This window comes from Rhincodon typus, chromosome 8, assembly GCF_021869965.1.
Source record: "Rhincodon typus isolate 14 chromosome 8, sRhiTyp1.1, whole genome shotgun sequence".
Taxonomy (NCBI): Eukaryota; Metazoa; Chordata; class Chondrichthyes; order Orectolobiformes; family Rhincodontidae; genus Rhincodon; species Rhincodon typus.
The window spans coordinates 36,233,971-36,244,620 of record NC_063339.1 but is presented as its reverse complement, the minus strand read 5'-3'; positions in this window follow the sequence as shown (position 1 = coordinate 36,244,620).

Below are 10,650 nucleotides of genomic sequence, written 5' to 3'. Positions count from 1 at the left end.
GCAACACACCATGCGAGAGTCTTGTTTGCTGCCACAGAACTGCCTGTTGGTTCCCCTTACCATCCAGTCCCCTATCACTAAAGCTCTTTCCAGTCTTTTTCCTCCCCTGCTGGTGCCTCAGAGCTAACTGTGGTGCCACAAACTTTGCCTGCTGCTGCTTTCCCCTGAGAGCCATTCTCCTCCAACAGTACCTAACACGAGTTAGCTGTTTGAGAGGGGAATGGCCACAGGAGACTCCTGCACTGCCTGCCCATACTTACTCATATTCCTGGTGGTCACCCGATGCTTTTCTGTCTGTGTAGCCCTTACTTGTGGTGTGACCAGCTCACTAAATGTGCTAGCCACAAACAGAGGTCCATCAGTATGTGGAGGGAGTTTAGGGGAAGAGAGTGATGTAACGGTATTACCACAATCCACAACAAAGGGAAACAAAAACTGAAACTGCTGTAAAAACTCAGCAGGTCCGGGAGCGTCCACGGACAGAAAGTAGAGTTAATGTCTCAGGTCCAGTGACCCCTCTTCGGAATACTTCAGTTTTTCTGAACATGGAATTTTTCCAACAGTTTCTGTTTTAGTTTCTGATGTCCAGCACCTGCAGTTCTTTGGTCTTTTTTTTCTCTAGTTCAAAACAAAGTAGATCCTGGCTAATTCCCAGGGGACAGGCTTTAAAGCCCTATGTTATAGCTGATGGAGTTTAAATTCAATTCAGAAATATTGAATATAAATCTAGTCTCAGCAAAGGTAACAACGAAACCATCACTGATTGTTGTAAAAAAACCCATCTGGTTCAATACATCCTTTAGTGACCTTATGTGTTCAGTTCTCCCTTTTTTTGAGCCAGTCTGTATAATCGTTACACTCAAAGTGATTGTCTCAGTCTATAGCCTACCAACCTATAGCTTTGTGTGTTGCACTATAAACTTAGTTTGGATTAATGCCTCACAATGTTTTACATTTGTGCTATTTGTTTCTCCCAATCCTTTGCAGCTTGTTTCTCTTTACTACTGTCACATTCTGGTCCTCATCATTTTCATAACTCATTTTGTTTACTTACATAGAAGTTGAATAATTTCTGTAACTGTTGAGTTTCTATCTGTATCTGGTCTGCCACTCGTTTCTCTTGGTTTTCTGTTTTACAGCTCAACTTTTTCTTCATAATTCGAAGGATATATTCTGTAATAAGCTGCTTATGGATTTCCATCAATAGATCCTGTTTAAACAAACAAAGGAAATTATAGTAGGGTGTATATATTGAACATTCTATTCCCATTTGAAAGTTAACATTATATTCAGGCATTAAAATTTCTTATGAAAAGATGTTTTGGATCCAAGTAAAATGTTTATGGAAGAGCTTTTCTTTAAAGTTGATACTTACCCCTCTAGTTTCCCGCTGTTATTTCTCTTTTACAGGTTGCTTTTCAGATTTAGAACATTCCACAGACTACAATTGCTCTGAAGGTTACATTTTTCCAAGAAAGAAAATAATCAGGAGGCCTACGTTTGGGTCCTGGGCTCACAATGAAGCAAGTCCAACCGCTTAATATTTGGAATGACTATCAATCAGAGCAGCTGGTTGGTAAATGTTCCTGAGCTGACTGGGTAAGGTCAGGGTAGCACCAGATAGAGGTGCCATATTTCTGATGAGCCCAGCAGCCAATCCCTCATTCCCAGCATTATCAAGTGGATCTGTCTGCAGGAGAACATGCACATAATATCAAGTCTTTGCAGGTGGATGACCAATGTTTGCTAATTCGATCCTGGCTTCAAACTGAACACTGCATAAGCATACTGTGTTCTTCGAAGCCCACATTTTGCCCTCGCCTCCTGTCAATAGATGACTTGCAGACAAGGTGTATCTCTCACATGCAAAAGTGCCCTGCTAATCAATCTTGCATCAACTACTTTACCTTCTGCTGCCCTGATGCCTCCAGTAAATCCACAAGGAGACGCCAGTCTGTCAGCAATCCAGCGTGACGTCCTCTGCCATAAATTTGTCAACACCACCCCTACCACCCAATCTCCAAAAGTGCCTCAATGCCTCTGGAGAAATTTCCCCTATATTCCCATGAGGGTTGCAATATTGCTACCTGAACTTTATCAGTGAAAGCAAACTGTTTCAATCACACTTGATTTTGTCCACACCCATTCATGATTCCAACATGGATCCCTTTACATGGGGTCTGTTGGACAGAAGTGAGTCCCACTATTGTTCTTGTCCCAGCCCAAGACTACTAAATGTCCCATTTGTCATTCTGCTTGAGACTGGTTAAGATTGTTTAGTATGATTCTGAAACTTTGGATGGCTCAGTGTTCCATCATAAATATATTTACAAATTGACATCTCATCAGTATGATAACATTCTCAACAAGCTTTGTAGAAAGTTGACACAGCCAATGATTGTTAGCTTCACAGTGCTTTGAAAAGTTCGTTTCCATGATGAGTTTTCTCTCATATCAACAATACATTGTGACATACCTGATACTGTGATGCTTTCAATTTCTTTAATTTTGAGAGATGCTTCTCTGTTATTACAGATATTTCATCTATTGGTTCTGTACACTCAAACCATTTTTCTGACACCAGCTTTTTACAGTGAGGCTGAGGGAAAATATAAAATACTTAATCTATTTTAAGTCAAATTAGTTAAGCGTAAAATAACTTCCTTTCAAAATCTGACTGTGAACAAAAACCAACTATTTCCAAATTTTACAGAATCATTCCTAATGCAGATTTGCACATTGCTAAAAGTAAAGGCTGCAGAAAATGACAGGAATTGAGCAAAGCATAATGAAGAGTTTATACATCATATATTCAAGAAGATGAAGACTCCTACTTAATCTTTCTCAATTTTATAAGAAGCTACTTAAACAGTGCTTGAAAAATCATGTTTAGGGTTAATTTACTTTGTTCTCATTGTACCTTTAATTCACAAAACAAGGTCTTTAAAATAATGTCTTTTTTCTTCCTCTCCATTTCATTCAGAACTGAAAGGATGTTCTCTTTCAACTCAAGATTTGTGATTTTCTCATTTGTATTAAGGTGGTTTCTAAAAACAGATGAAAAATGCATAAATCCCACATGTTTAAACGGACAGTGCATTGTCAGCAGACTTGTAAGGATAAACCTGTTGGGTTAATAGTGTAAAACAATTATCTGATATCTGATGTGTGACCTTTCTGGGGATGAGAATGAGAGTAGAATCAGTCATGGACTATCAGTCATCCTCAGCAGTTCCATACAAGTGAGCTGCCAGCTCCAACCAGCTCTAAAGCCAGGTGAGGAAAATTAATTCTTAAAAGAAATCATGTTAGCATGGAGCATATTTCTTGGGGCATCAGATATAGTCATGTGAAAAATAGTTGAATTTTGTCTCTGTCTTCATCCTGATAATAGTCCATCAAGGTCTGATTTAAATCTATCATGTTAACCATTACTGTTGAGCTTGGCTTGTATTATGATTGCAAAGAAGTTCTTGTACATTACTACTTTTTTTTAATGGAGGGGCCATTAGCTCAGTTGGTTGGACAGTTGGTTCAGAATGATCAGCACGGGTTCAGTTCCTGCTACTGGCTGAGGTTACCATGAAGGACTCTCTCTTTCTCAACCTCTCCCCTCACGTGAGGTGTACTGACCCTCAGGTTAAACCACCACCAGTCACCTCTCTATCTAATGAGGGAGCAGCCCTATTGTCTGGTAGGACCACATCCATTTTATTGATCTACAGATCAATTTAAGAAATTGAACTGATGGTTTTTTTCACTAACTGTTGTCCAAACATAAATATTTATCAGTATTTTGCAGTAATTCTTAGACTTTTCTGTCTTACACGTAAATCTACATAATGAATATACTTGGTACTGCATGACAATGCTGCTGTTTTCAATGTGACAGGCATTACATGAGGCAATGTATTAAACGTACCTGATAGATTCACAGCTGTTGATTATTGAGATTATGACAGAAATGAAATTTGGATGGTTCAAATGGCTTTTTTCAAAATTCTCTGTTGATCTCTGAAAACTGAAAAACATTTTACATGTTATTCCTTTTTATTTGTACCACTAGAGCTGTAAACAAAATATTGTATGTATTAATTCAACTTAATTAATTAGATTATTAGGTTTCTTTGCCTTCTGTATTTCTGAGATGTTCAAGATGTTACAAGGATTTAACAGGATAGAATGAAACAATTTATTTTCCTTTGATGGGAAATCAAGATCAAAGGGATACCTTAATAAAATTAGTGCAAGGCCATTAAAAAGTGAAAGTAGAATCTACTCTTTTAAAAAAGGCCAATGATAATTTGTGTTCTCTCTTAAAATGGCTGACTGAGATTGAAAAATATGTGTTAGACAAAGAAAGCAACGTTATGCCGGGAAAAATAGTAAATAGAATTAAGGAATATATAAGTCATACTCCTGTTATATTTTAATGAACTTATCTAGGCTTGTTACAACCTATCTTTGCAGCCATCACATCCCGAGGTAGGACTTAATCTCAGACCTGCTGGACCTGAGGTAGGAGCACCACTATTACACTTTTCTGCTCTGGTTAAATAGTGAAACAGGCTTGAAGTTAGAATAGGTTAGACTTTTTCCAATGTTGCAATGTATCATAATGAATATTTCTCTAAATATGTCACTCTCTTTCCCCCAATCTTCAAATACATTATCCTAAACAATCAACTTCCTCTTTGCACCTTTATCTACCTCCTTCCTGTTAATTGCATTCTTAAGACATCCCTGTTGCAGTTTTCATGCAACACAATAAAATTTTTTTTTCAAATTTCTCTGCTAATCTCTGCTGAAGCTGAATAAATGCTGAGTTTAGATCACAGTTTGTAGGAAATTAAATCTTTGCAGCTCAAATTAAGCCATTACATTTTCCCTAAAATATGTTTTGCAGGAAACACAGGAAAGAGAAGATTTTCATCCCAATTGCTTCTGTCCTGTGAAAACAAGGTGTGGAGCTGGATGAAGAAGAAGGGTTTAGACCCGAAACGTCAGCTTTCCTGTTCCTCTGATGCTGCTTGGCCTGCTGTGTTCATCCAGCTCTACACCTTGTTGTCTCAGATTCTCCAGCATCGGCAGTTCCTACTATCTCTACATAGAGGGGATTTTTCCAATCATCACTTTTATCTCATGTTTAAAAGCCAAAGCCTTTTTGATAGGCTACTGAGACCAGGTAATTGTGTAAGGTAAAGGGCTAGATCATACAGCAGTAAGGTGTTGCTAAGTCAATTGACATAGGACAAGTGGATAAAAGGTTAGGATGCCATGTAGGTAAAGGACTTGTGTAGCGGATGGATGATTGAAGTGGTAGGGTGGCAGCTGGGCAGGGTGGTTGAATGACAGGTAAGATGGATGAGTGCAGATGATCAGGGCAAAGGCTCGAATGTTGAGTAGGCACAGTAGGATTGGTTGTGTGTTCAGGGTGGATCAAGTGTCAGCACGGTGGTCAGGTGCTGAGGCTAGGGTTCAGATGTTCAGTGGGTCAGGCCTTGAAAAAGGTGGTGTGGTTGGGCACATGTTGGATTTTCATGTAGTTAGTGTGATTGATTATTTGGTTAGAGGCTCAGCCTTATAGTTATCCAGGAGTTAGGGCAGGTTTTCATCCCTCTAACATATCTTGGGTAACTATCCAGTTGGCAATTACTGCATTGTCAGTGTGTCACAGTTTCCAACAGGTCTCAATACATAATACATTTGATATCCTATTGTTCAGAAACCAGAGGATCTGGTCCTTTATGTGTTGAGATCGAGATTCCCTGCAATCTTGTATTTTAGCACACAGACTCCCAGGGACTGAAAAGATGTGGAGCTCCTTGGATTCTTAGTTCAGGAGTGTTGCACTCATTTTCCAGGTATGATCCAGAAGTGATGTTAACGAATTTATCTGCACAGTTCAGTTACAGCACTCCTTCCACTAATTGGGGCTTCAGTCTTTATCATTCTATTCCTAGTGAACTTGATTTTCCATTGTCTTTTAATTTGCTCATGGGCATTTACTGCTCATCACGAATTGTCCAGAGGTCAGATAAGAGTCGAACATTCCTGAGAGTCTGGAATCACATATAAGTAAGACCAGGCAATGACAGTGCAAACATGGTTGCCGTTAGACTAACTTATCCTGGATTTTTATTAAATTTAAATTTTGCCAGCTGCCACGGTGAAATTCGAACCCATGTCCTGAGAACGTTAGCCAGCGTTTCTAGACTGGTACTTCAGTTACTGTTACACCATATGCCATGATTTAGACCTGCAGCCTTTTACTCACTAGTTCTTCCCTTCAATGAAATTAATTCCAAGCCTAGAGAGGCTGGGTTGCAAAAATTGAGGTATTAATTACCAGCAGATGGGCAGGGTTGTTAACTACGTATCATGGGATCTTCCCATCTGAAATTGAAGTGCAGCAGCCTGTGAATTGTATGGTATCTTTTCTGCCATGGCCTGGCATGAGTTATCTCCCATGATCAGTCACTTCTCAGCTCATTATTTTTACAAGGTAGATGTGGTGCATGTTACTTAGCGATTCGTGTGGCGAGCAAGATGGAAGTGTGAGAACTGCGGGCCCTTCCAGCATTGGTGCCATGTTAAAGGCCCAACTGGACACCAGTTTAGACATTGCAAGCCTGAAATTACCCCTCAACTTGTGGTGGCTGCCCCCAAAATCTCAACAGATAACACAGAGATCAAAATAAGCACGTTTCTTGCTTCACAGACAAAGCTGTTGGAATGCTGATGGACGGTCTAATAGAGAGAAGTGGAGTCCTCTTCACTGCTGACTGCAACAGGAGGCCAACTGGCCATACCCAGCCAGTCTGGGCAGATATAGCAGCGTGAGTCAATACACTGTGCAAAGTGGTGACCAGCAATGCAGAAAAAGGTCAATGATATCCCCCACTCAGCAAGGGTAAGTGACAACATCTTGCCCCAGCTGCCACCTACTCACAGGGCCACGATTTACCTGAACAGTGACACTGCACATGGTATCTCACCATGGCTGATGGATTACAACTCTCAGAATCATAGCATTATTTCCACTCAAAGGCTCACATTCGCCTCATAACCTATAATTACTACCCCATTCTGCTCTTTGTGCTTTTTACTCACTCACTCGGGACACTTCACTGTCACTTGAGATCACTGCTTTTTCATCCACTTCCATCATACATAGTCCTTCTCTATCTCGCATTACACGGAAAAAAAAACTGGCCCATAACACAGTCAAGAGATTCAAGACCGGCCAGGGTGGGAGGCAGTAGCCATCAGGGTGTCATGCCTTTGGGAATAAGATAGTGGAGATGACCAGGGAGAACCAGACTGCTCGTGGGGAGACAACATTGGGCAAACAGCACAATAAACTCCATTGTACTATGCTGTTCTCTGATTATCATCAGTACTAACACATTCTTGGTCCGCCCAAGCTTTTAGCCTCTCCAGCTAAATCTTTCTTCTGTTACACAGGCATGATCAGCACTCAAGTAACTTCAAGAATGAAGAATCCTTCAGAAGACACTCACCAGCAGAGAGACTAGCACCTTGGTGAATACTGTAGCTAGATTAGATTTAGGGGTACAATCTGATGAATTCATCATTGGCTGAATGGAGGAAGCAACAACTGAAGTCTCTGCCAATGAACAGGCACCTGCTCAGCCCTATGCAGAGGACATGCCCCTGTACTTGGTCATAAGTAACATAGTTAACTTGCAGAGACAAGCACAGGAACATCAAGCAGCTGGGCCAGATGCACTTGGCAGGTAGGAACAATCTGACACACTCACTGCTGTGTGGTTCCTGACCGTCTTCATGGAAAGGGTGGCTGCAGGTTCAGGACCAGCAGAATGCCTAGTGGCTGCCCGATATGCACTCAGATTTGCAATCCATTTCTCTAGCCTTAATGTCAAGGCGAGAGAGGTGGAAGGTACAATCTGTACAGCCTTTTGTTTGCCTGTGACCCCAAGTTCAAGCCGAGGACAGTAAACCAGAATCTGAGGAACAGACTCTCAGCAGGGTGAGCCCTCCAGCTGAAAGGCACTGGGGGATGGCCATCTAAAGTCTTCAAATCAACAGAGTGACCCAGAGAACAGGCTCCTTCCTTTCCAGCTGCAATAGTAGTGTCTGAACCCAGATGTAGTGGGAAGGAGAGGAAGAGGAAAATATACTGAGGGCACATAGATGATACATCACTGTAAATAAACCATCATTTTGCACTGTTATAGTATCTGTTGTGGTAGCATTGTTGCTTTAGAACCAGGTAAAGTGCGATCCATATGATAGATAAGGAACATCTTTGTACATTCCAAGGGATTTAAGACATTACAATCACCAAGCCTTGATCGCCTTTCACAAGTAATCACATTGGTGAATGCAGTTAGCTTCATCCTTCAAGGCAGTGACATGTTCAATGTGCAGCTCACATGTTCAACGTTCCTCATAGGTCAACGGTCTGTACTGAGAAGGTGCACAGCACAAGGCTTTTCACAGTTAAACACTATTATAGGGGATGCTCAAGCAGACTGAAACATTGAAGGGATACAGATTAAGAAAAGATCAAGAGGAGTTTTGTCAGCATTACTGTCAACCTAGTGGTTCTCATGAAGGCATGGACTACAGATGATGCATAGCCCTTAGCCTTGTGGATGGATTAACAGATGAATAACATTAGCACCATGTGATGTAAATGCACTGTCTCATAGCCACTTTTTTTACATATTGCTGAGGTAGGGCAGTTAAATCGCAACAAATTCAATGTTAGTTCAACTGAAAAATTCATTTGAGCATTTAAAAGGATCATAACATTTACTCTATTATACAAGAAGTGATGAAAAGCAAATAAATAAGTGAGATCTTTCATTTGCAAGAGGAAAATTCCACCCTTAGATCATAATCTTGTGTGGTTTTCTTTCATTGTAAGTAACCACTCATTCAGGAAGAACCTAACTACTTCCTGTTGACTGCAATCTTTAGATATTACAGCAGCAGTTCCAAAATAACAATTTAAAAGTTCTGAAACTGAGTATGTGCTGTGACTTTATCACAGTTTTCAAAAAATTATAGCTTTGTAGTTGAAACTTTGCATCAGCTTTGCCATCACATTTTTCTTAAAATATTTGAATTCTATCATAGTGGTTTCTGTCCCACAATGGGTTAAATTAGGCAGGAGAAAAAAAATGTTTATTTCTCTTGTAATGGTTTGAAATAGTGACCTGGCAGCTGAGTCTATCTTCTTAACTTTAAAGTTTAAAATGTTGCTGAGGCTGTGCTTCGAAATGGAGGTGTCTTCTCTATTTGAACTGATCTAAAGCCAGCTATTTCTCTTGAACTGGTGGTCATGCCCCTGGCTCTCCACCTTCATGAGCTGTGCACCCTCCTGGCCACTGGCCACCAGTTGATCAAATCTGGGAATGCCTCTGTGGCAAAACTAACCTGACCACTGTAGATAAACACTATCTACTGTTTGCAGATGACTGCAGTGTCATTGTCCATTCTGCAATAGATTTGCAAGTCATTTTCCATCTGTTCAATTCTGCACAGAAGAAAATCAGTCTGTTGTTGAACACTGCCATAATAAACCATATATTAATCTGAGGAAGGGTCACCAGACCCGAAACGTTAACTCTGATTTCTCTTCATAGATGCTGCCAGACCTGTTAAGCTTTTCCAGCAACTTCTGTTTTGTTTCTGACTCATACAGCATCTGCAATGCTTTCCATTTTTATCATATACCAACCCATACTTAAGCAGTGAAATATTCAACATTTATAGTAGATTATTTTGAGTACTTCCTACAACTTGGCAGTTACTTCTCTCCAAAGATGATCATTGTCAAGGAAATCAATCCCTAGATGAGATGTGTGAGCATAATATGGGTATAAACTAGAGCAGTGAACTTTTGACAAGGCCTCTGTAAGTGCACTACAGTCCTAGTGTACAGAGCAAATGTGGAAAATGACTTGCAAATCTATTGCAGAATGGACTATGACACTGCAGTCATCTGCAAACAGTAGATAATGTTTAAGTGTACTACAGTCCTAGTGTACAGAGCAATTATCATCATCATACCCTTGTACAGCAGCCACACCCTGGGCTTAATCTTATTTTCTTCTGACTAAGCATGGAGGGAGCCTAAAAATAGGAGATACATCCGTTCAGAGACATGATCACACAAATATATATTCCTTAGCTCTGAGTTCTGAGGAAGGGTCACCGGACCCAATACATAAACTCTGTTTTCTCCTCCACAGATGCTGCCAGACCTGCTGAGCTTTTCCAGCAACTTTGTTTTTGTTCCTGATTTACAGCATCCGCAGTTCTTTTGGTTTTTATTTTCCTTAGCTCACTGCGTATTCATGCCCAAGTAAAATGGCAAATTTTACGGACAGGTTGGACATCCTGACTCCCACTGGGACCTCTCCAAATTCCCAGTGCCATTTTTAAAAGGTACATGTACAACACTTCAGTCTCTGCAACCGGAAGCATCATTTATTTTCTGCTCATTCTCCCACCCACCTCTGGAGATGTCTGACACTGGGCAAAATCAGCACCTGGTTCAGCAGTACCTCCTTAGAGATTCTCCCAAGGCCTATCCAGGAGAGAAGCCAAGTGCTTTTCCCTATTGATGACTACATCAGGCCTATCCAGGAGAGA